General features: G+C 36.5%; 1 protein-coding gene across 6 annotated transcripts in view; it reads right to left on the bottom strand.

Annotated features, from left to right (window-relative positions):
- rdgA (retinal degeneration A) overlaps nt 1-18,546 on the bottom strand; it is a 1,310,388-nt gene that overhangs the window by 681,148 nt on the left and 610,694 nt on the right. The gene's annotated exons all lie outside the window — the stretch shown is intronic.

The following is an 18,546-nucleotide window of genomic DNA, read 5'->3' as shown; positions in this document are numbered from 1 at the left end:
TAGGAGCTTGGCCGGATAAAATCGATTCATCCTTTCGCAATTTGTTGGTTAGACAAGGCACAAACAAACTTCAAAATATTGATGCAAAATTTCCACAGGATGGTACCGGAGGATCTTTATCCAAAATTTGGTTCGAGAAAACTTTGAAAAATGGTGAACAGATCACTCGCACCTGGATGTGTTTTTCTCCGATCAAAAGTGCTTTATTTTGTTTTTGTTGCATCTTGTTCCCACAGAAGAATTGTCAGAGCAGCCAGAGTAACTTTGCCAATGTTTCGGGGTTTTCATCGTGGCGTAAACTTAATCCACGTATCCAAGATCATGATAATGGCCCTGCTCACCGTTCAGCTTTCTTAGAATGGAAAGAATTAGAACGAACTCTGAATCAAGGTGGAGTTATCGATGATGATTTACAACGCCATATTGCTAAAAAGGTAAAATATTGGAGAAATATACTCGAAAGAATTATTGCAACGATTCTCAGCAAAATTTTGCTCTGAGAGGATACCGCGAGTCAATTGGTGATTAGAATCCTGGAAATTTCCTGGCTCTGCTGAAATATTTGACCGAATTTGATCCCGTCATGAAATCTCACTTCGAACGCATTTCTTCTCAACCAGGATGCATATCATATTTTTCTCCTAAGATTCAAAACGAACGTATCATTCTGATGAGGAACAAAGTGCGTGAGTTTCTCATTTCCCAGTGTAAAAATGCGAAATATTACAGTTTGATGTTCGATTCAACTCTGGATTCCGCACATGAAGAACAGATGTCTCAAATTATCAGATTTGTCGAAATCAAACAAAATTCAGTCAAAATCAGAGAAGCCTTCATTGATTTTATACCTTTGAAAGTTAAAACAGCAGAACGAGTAACTGAAGCAATTACGAACAAACTAGACGAAGATGGATTGATCCTGAAAGATTGCAGAGGTCAGTCGTATGACAATGCACCAACAATGGCCGGTATCTATACAGGAGTCCAGCAGAGAATCGTCGATCTGAATCAACAAGGTGTTTTCGTTCCTTGTGATAAGCATTCACTCAATTTGGTTGGAGTACACGCAGCCCACGTCAATGTCCGCGCAGTAACATTTTTTGGAACAATACAGCGTATCTTTACTTATTTCTCCCCGTCCACCCACAGTCCAACCTGTTCTTAAAAAATACGTGAATATAACCGTCAAAAGGCATTGTGAAACCAGGTGGAGTTCGGAAGCTGAAGCTGTAAAGCCAGTATCAACACAACTGGACGAAGTGATCTTAGCGCTGGAACACTTGAGGGACACGGTCACTGAAAATATTGATACCAGAGAATATGCTGTGTTAGTTATCAATGCTATGGAAACATTCGATTTCGTCGCTATTTTGTGTGTACCATCAAGAGAATTCGAAAAAAGCGAAATATGCCAGGAGAGACATATGAAGATGCTGGATTGAATTCAGAAGAAGAAATGCGACGATCTATGATTGAAATTTTGGATAAACTTTCAATGGAAATATCTACACGTTTCACAAATTTGAAGAAGCTCGAAGAACGTTTTGGCTTTCTTTGATTTTGAAAAAATAATACATCTTCTCAGAGACTCATACAAAGATAAGCTTCTCAAAATAAAAGAAAAATGCCAGAAACTTGCAGTGTTTTATCCAAAAGACTTAGACAACGAAGAATTGTTCAGCGATATTCAAGACGTCCTACTTTTACTGAAAATAGCGAAGAAAAACGAAGAGGAAATTGGATTCTCGCCTGAACAACTTCTGTTATATATTTCGTCAATGGTACGAGAAGCTTACAAGGCATTCGCGACATCTTTGCAAATATTACTAACAATATCTGTGTCAGTTGCTTCCTGTGAAAGATCATTCAGCAAACTCAAATTGATTACATCTTACTTGAGATCAACCATGAGTCAAAGTAGATTAACAAATCTTGCAATTATTTCGATCGAAAATGAAACTGCTGCAATGTTGGATGACGAGGATATAATATGTAGCTTTGCCGAGATTAAAGCTAGAAAAGTAAACTTTTGAGTTTTTTTAATTGTGTAAGAGAAAAAATTTTAAGATTGTAATGTTTCCAGATAACATACATCAGATAAAAGATTCATTTTCCATTAAAAATTGAGATCCAATGTTGATGTAATATTTCTATGAATGTAAAACACGATTTCTCAGTAATAAAAAAATTTGGTTTAAAAAAAATTTTTGCGAGTGTCATTTCTTCATCTTACGGAACAGCGAAAGTCGTTTTCCGCCCCCAAATCATTGCGCCCGGGGCGACCGCCCCCCTGTCCCACCCTAGGTACGCCACTGCCCTAGGTTAATTTTCCTACATGGTGATTTTCCCTTATTTTGTCCCCAAAGCTCTCAGCTGAGTATGTAATGTTCGGTTACACCCGAACTTAGCCTTCCTTACTTGTTTTGTTTCTACTGTTGAGCGCCTGTTTGTGTTTATGGTGCTCTAAATAAGAATAAATACAGCACGTTGCTGAATAATAATATTTTTTTTTTGATGTTGCATTGGATAGCACCTTAAACCTTTATTTGATTGTGCGAAAGCATAGCCTTCATCATAGTTATAGAGTGGTGCAGATAATATCATCGACCGAGGAGGCATTCGACACGTCGAAATATGTATAAATATGCAGATTTGGATAAATCTTTGATCTGGCACAAATCACTACAATGAACCACCAATGTAAGTGAAATCAATAATAAGTTTTATTTAAATTTTTTCATTTCGATAAATTTTTATATTTTCGTATGCACAGGTGGACAAACATATATATGTATGCACATACCAGTGATCTGCAATTATTCATGTTTTAAGGTTATTAGTGGACTAACCAAAAAATGAGCATTAGTGCGTATGCAAACAAAGAATATCAAGCACTTATATCCACTTACACACATTTACATAGTCATGTTTCGTAAAATGAATAACCGCTCATAAGCCACGAAGCAGTTCAGTACTCAATTGTCTTATTGAGCAAGAAAGTCAACTGTGTTATACGAAAACACTAATTGGAATAAGTAAAGGCTCCATTACTGATATTTAGCATAGACTTGACTTGGCTTGCGAACTGTCACTTACAGTTCTGTTAAATGAACATTGCATGTTACTGATTACTCAAAACTTAACTTGACTTAGAAGTCTGTTGAATTTTGATTTTCTAAGTAAGTTCTAAGTGACGTTTACATTTTGAGATGCCATTTGTTTGTTTCCATTTCATTTTGACATTTTGTCGTACAAATTGACATTTATTTAAAAATAAATTTCAACGCTGATCATGATGCCAGATTTTATGCGCCAAGTGGAGTATAATCGTGGCTAAGTTGCCAAGTTTACGCCAAGTCAAGTCAAGTCTATGCTAAGTATCAGTAATGGGGGCTTAAGACTTATACCTCCGTTACTCGCGAACGTACGTACAAAAAACGTGTCAACTGACATGACCTATCTTATGAGTGTGCAATGTAAACGAAAATTCACCGACGTTCAACGCACGTACGTACGTAGCCCGGAACCTACAAATCAAACCAAAGCGGCAATTACCCCCTGCAAAAATTGTTGGATTACGTGTTCCATTTTCTTCCTGTTGGAGTACTCTAACAATACTCCTTTACAATGCGTTTGCGGACCACCATCAGCCGATCATTGCTCGTTTTTTAACGACCGTGATCGCGACACGATGACGATCGAACAGAGTTGCCAAAAGTAAAATATTACATACAAATAACTGATAATAAAATTTTACTATGGCAACTCTGATAAAATGCAACTGCGCACTGGTTTTATGTATACATACTATAGTATGTATAGAGAAATATTAGTTTATTTATTCACGCAAATGCTAAATAACATAAGAATATTCCTAGTATAAAATATAAAAGTTGTATTGCCCCTCTTCATTTACTTTCATTTTAAATTAAATTCACTTCGATTATTCTTTCCGACACAATTCCTCTTTAGTACTTTGGCATATGATCCTCTGTGGGTGCTCCATGGAGTACTACAGTGAAAGTACTTTGGAAAGTACTCTCACGTATGTACTCTATGGAATACTCACACACAAAGCGAGAGTGGGATCACCTACTCCTCTCCTAGGACATCGCAATGTTAATTGGAGTACATTTTTTGTATGAATACAGATTAGATTTGGAGCAGTCCTATACTCCCAAAGGAGTATTCCTTACATTATTTATAGAGTACTCGCGTTTTTTGAAGGGCCACCGACGTGTGCCGTACGTACGGACGTTTGTCGTACGAAACACGTTTGACCGAACCCTCAAGCTCGTAGGAATCAATGTGTGCGTTTGTGTACATGTACATAACATATTTGTGTGTGTATTGTTTACAGATAAGCACTGTTGCCATTGACCATTTTGCATGCATGCTTATGGAAACATCAACTTTTTCCAATTTAATTTTTGATGTTGTACAAGGCTGGAATTAATATTAAATAAATATAAATATATTACATATTTATAATCTGCACTTTTACATAATTATTTCGAATTATTTTCACAATTTTTCAAACTTTAATTAGGTCTTTTGCATAAAACTGCAAACGGTCAAAAATTAGCGCACAAAAGTTTATTAGGCAACTCTGTCTAGTGATAAAGCGATCAGCTGACACGTTCTTACGGAAAAAATCAAAATTGTTTTGATTTCTACGTTCCGGGCTACGTGCGTACGGGCGTTGCACGTCGGTGAGTTTTCGTTTACATTGCATACTCATAAGATAGGTCGCGTCAGCTGACACGTTTTTGGTACGTACGTTCTTGAGTAACTGCCGCAAAATTCTGATTTTTTTCCGTAAGAGCGTGTCAGCTGATCGCTCTCTCACAAGACAGAGTTGCCTATTAAATATTCCGTTTGCTATGTTTGGACCAATTTGCAGTTATTCTATAAAAAGGCCTAAGGATTGTTTAAAATTTTGTTGAATTATCCTAAAATTATTATATAAAATTGGAGGTTACAAATAAATGAACTAGAAATTCTTATTAAGTATTTGTTTGGTGCCATTTGCACCATGAAAAATTGTAATTGTAAAAGTAAGCATGCATGCAAACTGGTCAACGGCAACAGTGCTTTGCTGTAAACAATGCACACACAAATATGTTTTGTACATGTAAACAGACGCACACATTGATTCCTGCGGGCTGAGGGTTCGGTCAAACACGTCCGTACGTACAACACACGTTGGTACATACTAGCATCTTTATTACAGTGCAATAAAATTAATAAAGTAATATCAGTCTTCTGACCAGTGTTGCCAGGTTAGCCTTTTCGAGGCTAGATTTAGCCTTTTTTTTTGCCTTTAGCCTCGAAATTTTGTGTTTAGCTTCGTGACTTTTTCTAGCCTTTTTTACTCCGAATGTATTTTTAAAAATTCTTAAAATAAAACAATTTCAATAGTTCCTGTGAACACCTAATACATAATAATATGAGTTCTCTACAAAAGATTAATTCTTTTTCTGCTGAAAATTCGTTGAAAATTTCAAAGCCAGATGTATTTTCTTACTTTGAAAAAGAGAAGTATAGTTATTCTTCAAGTCAAATAGCATTAATAGAGCTGCAGTGGCGAAAACTTATAACTATACAATGGAAAAATGTACATTCCACCATGGAATTTTGGTCGGAAGTCCGAGAACATAAAAATGTATTAAACGAACCTACTTTTTTAGAACTTGTCGAATTCATATTTAGTTTTTTAGTATTACCACTCAGTAACGCAGAGGTTGAAAGAGTTTTTAGTGGCATGAAAATTCTGAAAACTAAATTAAGGAACAAACTAAAAATTAAAATGCTTTATGCGCTGCTTAATATTAGATGCTCGTTAAAACGATTATCTAAATGTTGTAATAACTTTGAAATTACCGATGATCCCATATCTATGAAAAATAGCCAAACTTTATACCCAGACTTAAGCTCTTCTGATTCTTCAGACGGGAAATATTTTATATAAATAATTAGTTTGTAATATTTTGTTATGTATATACACATATGCAATCATTTAAAGTAATTCCATGTGCTAGTCAAAGAAAATGTGCCTGATATGTTTTGAAACAGGAAGTTATGCTTAAGTTATGTTTATAAGTTTTTATTTACAAATGTGTAAACTAAAATATAAAAAAAATTTAATGAATTAACCAAAAAATTTCTGGCCTTTTTTTAGCTTCTTTTTTCTAAATTTAGCCTTTTCTAACCTTTTTTTTGCCAATCTAGCTTCTTTTTTTTGCATCACTTGGCAACACTGCTTCTGACGCTAGCAACACAACGATGTACACGAAACTAAGCTGAATACAGCGTCAAAGTAAAACCGATGATAAACGAAGTATAAAGTGTATTACACACGAAATCAGTTTATACCCAACAATGTCATATACGTATGAGACATATGTGTTACGGGCCACTCGTATGCAGTGCACGGACTTTACCACTTTATTGGTAGATCTACCAACTTTTTAGCCCATTTTCATTTTCTACCACTTCTACCAACAAAGCCCAAAAATCTACCAACATTTGCCTTTGTAAGGAAATTAAGAAACGATTCAATTTCGAAGACGAAAGGTTACACCTTTTTGAAAATTTTGATGAAAAAATATTCATTCTAGTCAAATGACAACGATCGTTCCCTTACTTAAAGCTTTTCCATTTCACAAGACTTCCATGGAAATTCTTTACACCGAATGGCGATCAGTGATGTTATATGATAAGGAAAAAATAGAAAAGTCGATATTCTTAAAGGATGGATAAAATTGGGAACTGAAAAGAGTCTTCTAGAAGAAAATTTGAGGGAATAAATGTGCTCCTTACCAATATTACCTCACAGTAGTGCAGCCGCAAAAAGGTAGTTCTCTATAATGAACGACATAAAAACCGCCAAGCGTAATGGATTAAAAATTTCAAGCATTTCCAATCAAATATTAATAAAAGAGTATTGTATTGGACGGACTTTATTTCAGCCTCCAATTAAGTTAATAAGATTTTATAAAAAAATTGTCTTTGTAGAAGGTGATTTTGTTCCTTGTATTTAATAACACCCTTATGGAACTAGACTTTTCTTTTGTTTTTTTTTCTGACAAATTTTTTGTTGTTGTAAATTCGGTTTTTATTTTGAAAAATTTATGAAAAAATGTAGTAAATGAGCTCGCAAATATTTTCCTGCGATATTTTCATCAGTTTTTTATGAATAATTTTTAACGAAAATAAAAGAAGTTTTAAGTAAACGATAACATGCCGAAGTCGGTTATTTTGTGGCAGAAAAATACTGGTACATTGGAAAATTGTTGTTGTAATGAGACGTATCGGTAAAGTTTCCTCAGTATTTCAAGCTCAAAATACAGTAAAAAAGCAAGTGTGATATATATAGGCATAAGCTATGTATATGCAAATTTACATGATTTTTTTTGTTTTGTAAGATGTTTTTTTTTAAAGTGTTATTTCCGTGAAATGTGCTTTACTTGGTTTACAATAAAATATGAATTGTTTTGTACAAATATAAAATGTAGCTATTGTTTTCTTGAAAAAAATCTACCAACTTCTACCACTATTTTAATTTTTCGTCTACCAACATTCTGTTTTTAAAAGTCCGTGCACTGCTCGTATGTATTTTCTATTTTATGTACTAATCACTCATAGTATTTGTCTGTACTTGACTAAGTACGCATTTAGACACAATTTTTTGGCTCATGATGGCTAAGTGCACTAATTTTATTAGTGCTCAAAGCAGATCTCTGGCCATTCCTACTCGCATTGAGATCACTACAGATTCATACAATATTATTTTCCTAAATACGTACATATGTATGTTGGTTTGGTTAATTTTGTTTTTATTGCTGTTGAGTTTTCAACTATGTATGTATACCTTTTTTATACTCAGCGTGCTTTGCGCACAAAGTATATTAACTTTGATTGGATAACGGTTGGTTGTACAAGTATAAAGGAATCGAGACAGATATAGACTTCCATATATCAAAATCATCAATGTCGAAAAAAAACACGTTAACACGATAACTTGTGTAAATATTGAGATATCTCCACCAAATTTGGTACACTACCTTATCTGGACCCAGAATAGATTGGTATTGAATGAGCGAATGAGCGAAATCGGATGATAACCACGCCCACTTTTTATATATATAACATTTTGGAAAACACAAAAACCTGATTATTTAGTAAATAATACACCCAGAAAGCTGAAATTTGGCATGTGGTGTGTGTGTGTGTGAGACTCTTGATAAAAATTTGGAAAAAAAAATGTAAATGGCCGTGGCACCGCCCCTTTTTTGTCTAAGCAATTTTCAATGTTTCGGGAGCCATAACTCGAAGAAAAATTTACATATCGTAACAAAATTGGGTACACATATTTTCCTTATAGCAGGAAATATGTCTAGTAAAAATGGACGGGATTGGTTAAAGACCACGACAATTTAGATATAAAACAAGTTTAAAAGGTTTAAAAGTGTCGTACACTAGCATAATAACCTACAACTTAGCAAAAAACAGTTTTAAATCAATGATATTTCACTTATCAAGTTTTATTGTATTAGGAAATGGGGAGACATTTTTTTTGAACGGGAGGTGCCACGTGTTATGTAGAAAAGTAATTTATCTGAAATGAAATGTGCAATTGAAGCTCACGCTGAGTATATAATGTTCGATTACACCCGAGCCTAGACACCTTTACTTGTTTTTTTTTAATTCTTCAATGGGCATGCGCTACGTATGTATATCTTAATATATAAAAAACACGTGTCACACAATTGAGGCCAATGGACTCCTAAACTACTGAACCGATTTTGAATTTGTTTTGCACCCCGTGTGTAGTTTGATCTAACTTGAAATATAGGATAGGTCTCTAGGGTTTCGAGATATAGGCCAAAACGTGGACCCGGGCACCCCTAGAATGTGTTTATACAATATGGATATCAAATGAAAGCTGTTGCTGAGTGCTTTAGTACAGGGTAGTTTTCATACCTATTGGTGACTAGGTTCTCGAGCACCCCTAGAGTGTGTTTATAGAATATGGATATCAAATGAAAGCTGTTGATGAGTGCTTTAGTAGAGGGTAATTGTCATACCCCTGGGTGACTAGGGTCTCGAGATATAGGCCAAAACGCGGACGTGGGTACCCCTAGAATGTGTGTATAGAATATGGATATCAAATGTAAGCTGTTGATGAGTGCTTTAGTAGAGGGTAATTTTCATACCCCTGGGTGACTAGGGTCTCGAGATATAGGCCAAAACGGGGACCTGGGTACCCCTAGAATGTGTGTATAGAATATGGATAGCAAATGAAAGCTGTTGATGAGTGCTTTAGTTGAGGGTAATTTTCATACCCCTGGGTGACTAGGGTCTGGAGATATAGGCCAAAACGTGGACCCGGGTACCCCTAGAATGTGTTTATAAAATATGGATATCAAATGAAAGCTGTTGATGAGTGCTTTAGTACAGAGTAATATATTATCCATAGACGGACTGGGACTGGGATTAGGACTAGGACTGGGACTGAGACTCGGAATGGGACTGGGACTGGGACTGGAATAAAATACATACCACCTTCTGGGACAGGCAATAAGGGATGCAGAACAATGAGAAGAAATTGAGGGAAGAGAAAAGAGAGAAGGAGATTGAGAAAGAGATAGAATGAGACGAAGATGGAGATAGATGAAGCCAAAAGACGGAGGGAGGAGTGAATAAAAGGATTAGGAAAAAGTGAAGAGGGGGGAGGGCAGAGTCAGATGGAAAAAGCTTACTAAAATGTATGCAGATTGGCCAAATTTAGGGCAGGACAACGTCTGCCGGGTCTTCTAGTATATGTATAAATAAGTAATTGTCTTTTGTCTTACATATATATATACTTATGGTGATTCGTTTTGTTATTATCTGCTTAAGATATCTTTGTAGTTTGCATATATGTATATAAATTTATATAGGGAAATTAAATTTTTATTTACTTTTCTTTTATTAAAATGGATTGAAATGTTATCAATATATATTGTAAACAATATGGAATTTCAGTTTTCGTTACTAATTTGGTCTGATATCTGAGAGGATGTAGGTAACACAACAAGGGGCTTTATAACAGCGAAAAAGCCAAGGAAGGGCGGGTCAAGAGCAGCTGATAACAATGACTATAATGCCGTTTGGTTAAGTGGATGTGGCAACAGCAGTATGTTGGCTTATAAAGGAGTATAGATATGGAGAGGTTATTTTCTAGTGGGCAAGTAAATATACTTCTTATCTGCTCAGGTAATATTTTCGCAGTTTGGTTCATTGGCCGTTAAAAAGATCCCACGAAACTGAAGCTGCGGGCATGAGCGAGTGCACACGCCTCGACCAGTGGACATAAAAGCAAACTGTGGAATGTGTGAAGGGTACACATATATTTGGTCATATGGAGCAGGTAATATGTCTTATTGTCATTTAGCAAAAGATGTTAATTAAAGCCTAAATATTCAGCTGGAATACACATAAATGCCTTAAATTTGTTAATTTGCTAGATCAGAAGATGTTTGTTTAACTGAAAAAAAAAGTTCAATATACCTCACCATTTTTTCTATACCTTTATATTAAGTCGCTTTCGTGTTTGTCCTCTCATTTCGATACGAATTTTGGACCCATGTAAAGTATTTTTCGGTAAATTCCCGTTGAACTAGAGACTTGATACTTAGAACATAGTTCAGATCTGAGAGACATTACAATGCAAGTGAAAAAACCCCCCTAGGTGGCGCACGGATCGAGATATACAAAAAATTTATTTCATAACAAATTAAATAGGTTTCAACGCGAGTCTTTACCAGATATAACCAGATAGGTGCTGTTATTTGAAGCGATTTAAACTCGCTTTCTATATTTCTATAGAAACCGTCTTAAGCTCATAAAGTTTAGGAATATGTGGACGGTGAATAGACGTTTACAGGCCGAAAGGGAACTTCAATAATATAGCCTCAGTCCCTCGTCTGAACATTGAGCCAAAAAACTAAATTGGAAATCCGACCTTACGATGTATTACCAGACTGTAAGGAGCCTCAATACAAAACTAACCGACCTTTATTTGAAAATGTTACATTGTGACTATAAAGTTATTTCCTTTACAGAAACGTGGTTAAAGCCAAACGATTTCGATTCTGAATGTTTTTCGAGCGATTACCAAGTATTCATAAATGATCCTTCTACTCGCCGTACATTCTACATTAACGTCCGCAGAAGTAATTGTTCCTTTTATTGAATCGATTGAGCTAAAATGTATCCGCATCCAGTTAGGAAATAATCATATATACTTAGCTGTCTGTTACATTCCACCCTCATCTGATATTTCAGTTTACATGTAACTCACCTCTCTGCTTGAAACTATTAATTTAATGTTGAAACCCTGTGATTCTATAATTGTTTTGGGATCTTCAACCTTCCTCACATTTCTTGGAGTATCTTTGATGGAAGCATCGTACCAGTTTCAACCAAAATTGGATATAACGATTTTCTGGACGATATGACAAATCTCTCCCTTAACCAGATTAATGTTATCCATAACAACTTTGGAAGAATTTTAGATTTAGTATACGTTGACGACACATCTAAATTTTCCTTGAGCCCTTGTGATCCTTTGGTTTTACCAGAAGACGCTTACCATCCTTCTGTAGAGATATTTTACGAAATTATAAAAAACATTAAAGATTGCGGTACTAATCTGTGTGCTTCAGATTTTGGGTTTGACTTTAATTTTGCCAAAGCCAATTTTAAAAACTTAAACCGAGAGCTATCTAAATTCACGTGGCCTAATTATAGTGGAGATATTGAAGTCAAAGTCTCGCATTTTAATAATACCATTTACAGCCTATTCGAAAAGTATGTTGCTAAACGTAAATTAGCCTATGATGAACCAACCCAAGAGAACTTAAAGATTTAAAAAATAAAAAAACCCGGTCATTAAAGTTATACAAGAAATCAGGTTTAAGCAAAGACTACTTGCGGTATTCGATTTTACGTCAGAAGTATTTTGAACTCAATAAAAAGTGTTATAAGGTTTATATCTGAAAAGATGAAAAGGAATATTATCGGGAATTCAAAAGCTTTTTATGGTTTCGTAAACCCCAAACGAAACGTAAAGGGGTTCCCTTTAGTTATGAAATACAAAGATTTTATATCCAACAATAATCGAGATATTGCAAATTTCTTTGCACAATTTTGCGAAGCAAATTATTCCATAGATGCCCTTGCACAGTCACACAAATATCCCTACCAATTTCACTCCAACAACTTAATCACTACGCCAATTATCTGTCATGAAGATGTCTTATTTTACCTCAGGACCTTGAAGGAATCTTCCAAAAGCGGTCCTGATAGGATTCCCACATGCTTTTTAATAAAATGCGTAGATTATATCTATATACCCTTTAACTAACTTGTTTAATCTATCTTTGAAGTGTGGCATCTTTCCGTGAGCGTGGAAAGAATCTTTTCTCATTCCTCTTCATAAGAACGGGAGTAGGTCTCTCATTGAAAACTATCGGGGCATAGCTAAGCTCTCCGCTATTTCAAAATTATTTGAAGCTATTGTTACCAGCCAGCTCACACTTCCGATCTCTACATTAATTGCTAGTTGCCAACACGGATTTCGCAAGGGAAAATTAACACTTACCAACCTGCTTTAATTCACAACTCATGTCTCAAATGGGTTTTGTGAATACATGCAGACGGACGTTGTATACACAGATTTTAGCAAAGCGTTTGACAAAGTATGTCACTCGCTACTTATTAATAAACTGGATATTCTAGGCTTTCAACCAGGTCTCACGCAATAGATATCGTCTTATATTCTTGATAGAACTCAAAGAGTTATCTTTAAAAATGCTTTGTCCGATGTCATTGATGTAACTTCTGGAGTTCCTCAGGGCAGTCATCTTGGCCCAATTCTGTTCTTGCTTTTTATAAACGATATTTCTACAACAATACAATTTTCTAAAATTTTGATGTACGCTGATGATGTAAACATTTCTTTATCCCATGCGTCAAGCGAAGAAAGGTCTCTTTTACAATCAGATCTGGATGCATTGCACAATTGGTGCCACTTAATCTTAAAAAATGCAAATTTATGTGCTTTTCTCGTAGAGCGTGGTTTGCACACAGAGTATATTAACTTTGATTGGATAACGGTTGGTTGTACAGGTATAAAGGAATCGAGATAGACATAGACTACCGTATACCAAAATCATCAATATCGAAAAAAAATTTGAATGAACCATGTCCGTCCGTCCGACCGTCCGTCTGTCCGTTAACACGATAACTTGAGTAAATTTTAAGGTATCTTGATGAAATTTGGTATGTAGGTTCTTGGGCACTCATCTCAGGTCGCTATTTAAAATGAAAAAAATGATAATTTATTAACAAAGGCGGATAAAGCGATGAAACTTGTAGGTGGGTTGACCTTATGACGTAGAATAGAAAATTAGTAAAACCTTGGACAATGGGCGTGGCACCGTCCACTTTTAAAAGAAGGTAATTTAAAAGTTTGGCAAGCTGTAATTTGGCGCCCACCGTGGTGTGATGGTATCGTGCTCCGCCTGCCTCACCGTATGCCCTGGGTTCGCACCCCGGGCAAAGCAACACCAAATTTTAGAGATAAGGTTTTTCAATTACAAGAAAAATTTTCCAAGCGGGGTCGCCCTCCGCAGTGTTTGGCAAGCGCTCCGAGTGTATTTCTGCCATGAAAAACTCTCAGTGAAAACTCATCTGCCTTGCAGATGCCGTTCGGAGTCGGCATAAAACATGTAGGACCCGTCCGGCCAATTTGTAGGGAAAATCAAGAGGAGCATGACGCAAATTGGAAGAGAAGGTCGGCCTTAGATCTCTTCGTAGGTTATCTCGCTTTAAATTTATTTATTTATTTAAGCTGTAATTTGGCAGTCGTTGAAGCTATCATGATGAAATTTGGCAGCAACGTTACTACTATTACTAAACATGTGCTAAGTAAATCGGATGAAGAACAGGCCCACTTTTTAAAAAAATATTTTTAAAAGTCAATTTTAACAAAAAATTTAATATCTTTACAGTATATAAGTAAATTATATCAACATTCAACTCCAGTAATGATATGGTGCAACAAAATACAAAAATAAAGGAAATTTTCAAAATGGGCGTGGATCCGCCCTTTTTCATTAAATTTGTCTAGAATACTTTTAATGCCATAAGTCGAACAAAAATCTTCAAATCCTTGTGAAATTTGGTAAGGGTATCTCCTCTATGACGATAACTGTTTTCTGTGAAAATTGGCGAAATCAGTTGAAGCCACGCCCAGTTTTTATACACAGTCGACCGTCTGCCCTTCCGCTCGGCCGTTAACATGATAACTTGAGCAAAAACCGATATAGCTTTACTAAACTTAGTTCACGTACTTATCTCAACTCGATATAAAAAACGGTCGCAATCCGACTATGACCACTCCCACTTTTTCGATATCGAAAATTACGAAAAATGAAAAAATGCCATAATTCTATACCAAATACGAAAAAAGTGATGAAACATGGTAATTAGATTGGTTTGTTGGCGCAAAATATAGCTTTAGAAAAAACTTTGTAAAATGGGTGTGACACCTATCATATTAAGAAGAAGAAAATGAAAAAGTTCTGCAGGGCGAAATCAAAAGCCCTTGGAATCTTGGCAGGAATACTGTTCGTGGTATTACATATATAAATAAATTAGCGGTACCCGACAGATGATGTCCTGGGTCGCCCTTTTAAAGCCGTCATCAATACCTTTAATTTGATACCCATATCGTACAAGCACATTCTAGAGTCACCCCTGGTCCACCTTTATAACGATATTTCGAAAAGGCGTCCACCTATAGAACTAAGGCACACTCCCTTTTAAAATACTCATTAGCACCTTTCATTTGATACCCACATCGTACAAACAAATTCTAGAGTAACCCATGGTCCACCTTATGGCGGTATTTCGAAAGGCGTTCACCTATCGAACTAAGGCCCACGCCCTTTTAAAATACTCATTAACACCTTTTATTTGATACCCATATCGTACAAACAAATTCTAGAGTCACCGCTGGTCCACCTTTATGGCGATATCTCGAAAAGGCGTCTACCCATAGAACTAAGGCTCAATCTCTTTTAAAATACTCATTAACACCTTTCATTTGATACCCATAACGTACAAGCACATTTTAGAGTCACCCCTGGTCCACCTTTATGGCGATATCTCGAAAAGGCGGCAACCAATCTTGGCTGGAACACTGTTCGCGGTATCACATATATAAACAAATTAGCGGTACCCGACAGATGATGTCCTGGGTCGCCCTTTTAAGGCCCTCATTAATACCTTTCATTTGATACCCATATCGTACAAACAAATTCTAGAGTCACCACTGGTCCACCTTTATGGCGATATTTCGAAAGGCGTTCACCTATCGAACTAAGGCCCACGCCCTTTTAAAATACTCATTAACACCTTTCATTTGATACCCATATCGTACAAGCACATTCTAGAGTCACCCCTGGTCCACCTTTATAGCGATATCTCGAAAAGGCGGCCACCAATCTTGGCAGGAACACTGTTCGTGGTATTACTTATATAAATAAATTAGCGGTATCCGACAGATGATGTCCTGGGTCGTCCTTTTAAAGCCCTCATTAATACCTTTCATTTGATACCCATATCGTACAAACAAATTCTAGAGTCACTCCTGGTCCACCTTTATGGCGATATTTCGAAAAGGCGGCCACCTATCGAACTAAGGCCCACGCCCTTTTAAAATACTCATTAACACCTTTCATTTGATACCCATATCGTACAAGCACATTTTAGAGTCACCCCTGGTCCACCTTTATAGCGATATCTCGAAAAGGCAGCCACCAATCTTGGCAGGAACACTGTTCGTGGTATTACTTATATAAATAAATTAGCGGTATCCGACAGATGATGTCCTGGGTCGCCCTTTTAAAGCCCTCATTAATACCTTTCATTTGATACCAATATCGTACAAACAAATTCTAGAGTCACCCCTGGTCCACCTTTATGGCGATATTTCGAAAGGCGAATAGAAGTAGCAAATTTGCCAGTCAAACAAACCACCGCTGTATAGCTAAATGGTTAACGCAGCGTGCCTAAAGCGTACTGATGATGAAGGTTTAGCACCCTTCGAAATGGATCTATCTACGCAGCTATGGCAGGTTGTCTGAAAATTTGTCTACTTACTATTCCAAAAACAAAATACCATTTTTCAAATTTAGAAAAATTAAAAAATAACAATAATTATCATTAGAAAAAAAGTATTGTTCTAGCGTTGAGCTCGAATCGAACCTTGAATCATTTATCAATAATCCGATAAAAAAAAACAATTATTATTATTATTATTACTATTGATAGGTCTGGAAGCACTGCGACTTTTGTGCAGATTTATTGTGCAAGACCTTTCAGCCTAATTTTGCATCTGGAGGCTCTTGATGTAGCTAAGTACCTCCTCAGGCGTTTTACTCCATATAACATAGGGATTGAGATAGTCTCTACCTAGCTAGAGCGACGCATTCGCAGAGAATGTGAACCGGTGTTTCATTATCCAGCTCATAGAAACGACAAATTTGGGTATCAGATAGATTTAATTTACTTAGGTGATATCGTAGACCGCAGTGTCCCGTGTAGTACCCAGTAAGAGTTCTTAGGTCCTGCCTGCTTAGGTTAATGAGTTCAGCTGATACTTTCGGTGCCGGAAGTATAAGCAGTTTGGCCTGCCTTTGCCCTGGGCAATCAATCCAGTGACGTCTGAATTGTTTAGTTTCCCTGGTGTGTGCTTTTGTGAGTCCACAAAAGGACTCTGGCCCATAGAATGCTGACGTAGCACCCTGCTTTGCTAGGTAATCTGCATGTTCATTACCTTCTTGTCCCTGGTGTCCGGGAACCCATCCCAACAAAACCTTGTTTTTGGCTCGCAGGGCATTAAGGATTTCAGTGCATTAATCCACTAGCTTGGATGTAACTGTGTAGGCGCGCAGTGCCGCTTGGGTGTCCGACATAATATAGATGCTCTTCGATCTCTATTGCATGAATTTCTGCCTGAAATATGGTGGGGTAGCATCCCATTGGTATCGATTTTTTGAAGCTTGGCCCATAGTTGCCAGCTCCCGTTCTTCCGTCATCGAATTTCGATTCATCCGTGTACCAGACCTCTGAGTCAGGGTCGTTATAAGGATTTCCTATTTCCCAGTGGGTCCTGTCCACAATGGACACTTCAAAGTTCCGTGACATTCTGAGCTTAGGGGACATTACGTCACACAGTTTTAATGAGGGTTTTCCTATGAATTTTCTTATTACTTTCATATGCCCTATCATATTTCCTTCTATTCAGAAATATTTGGAAGTCTTAGTGCACCTAGTATTGCCTCCTTCTCTATCAGAATAGGGAAGGAAGGTATTCCCACTAAAGCACTAAGTGCGTCAGCAGGGGCGGTTCTCATCGCATCCGTTATGCCAACGCAAACTAATCGATGCAGTTTGCTTAGTTTAGCCGTTGCCGTTCTTTGCGTGGTCTTCTGCCACCAAACTAGGGAAGCATAGGTGACTATTGGCCTTACAAAAGTATTAAATGTCCAATATACCATTTTTGGACAAATCCCCCATGTTTTGCCGTAGAGACGAGTACAGGCGAAGAAAGCTCTTGTTGCTTTCAGATTCATTTTCATACATGGTGATTTTCCCTCATTTTGTCTCCAAAGCTCTCAGCTGAGTATGTAATGTTCGGTTACACCCGAACTTAGCCTCCCTTGCTTGTTTCATAACAAATTAAATAGATTTCAAGGCGAGTCTTTACCAGATTTACCAGATATAACCAGATAGGTGCTTTTATTTGAAGCGATTTAAACTCGCTTTATATATTTCTAAAGAAACCGTGTTAAGCACATAAGATTTAGGAATATGTGAACGATGAATAGACGTTGGCTGAGCGACTATTGCAGTCATCAGCAGCCAACTTCAGTCAACATTATATTTTAATAGCTAATTTATACGAAAGGAAAAAGAGCTGAATTTTATATTAAACATAAACTGAATTTGAACATGTACCTTATTTATAATTACCGTAACTAAGTTACATATATATAAATATGTACATTGAACCTTTTTATACATTACTATTTGATGTATAGCTATTAGGGGGACTCATGTAACCGTATAAATGCCTTATAAAGTGTGTAAACGTATAAATTTATCTAGTTTACGCACGAGCTGTCAAATTTTGTATGAAAAATCATTTACACAATTTGTATAAATTTACGCGCACATTTCATTGTGTAAACGCGGTAAACTCAAAGGAATGCAACCTTGCAGACATTACAGACGGCATTTTCATCAAAAATCTCCAACATCAGCAAGTAAAGGCGTTTTAGTTTTGATTTTTCACTTAGTCTTGGCATTTTTTAATTTGTGTAACAATCAAAAAATGTTGTTCGGCAATAATACAGCTGATAAACAGTCAAGTTTATCAAGAGTATTACTAGGTGCGTTCATATAACAGCGTGTGTAAATGGATATAAT

The sequence above is a fragment of the Eurosta solidaginis genome, chromosome 4 (assembly GCF_040869045.1).
Source record: "Eurosta solidaginis isolate ZX-2024a chromosome 4, ASM4086904v1, whole genome shotgun sequence".
NCBI classification, from domain to species: domain Eukaryota; kingdom Metazoa; phylum Arthropoda; class Insecta; order Diptera; family Tephritidae; genus Eurosta; species Eurosta solidaginis.
The sequence above is the reverse complement of the archived record's forward strand: the minus strand, read 5'-3'. Positions and strand labels throughout refer to the sequence as shown.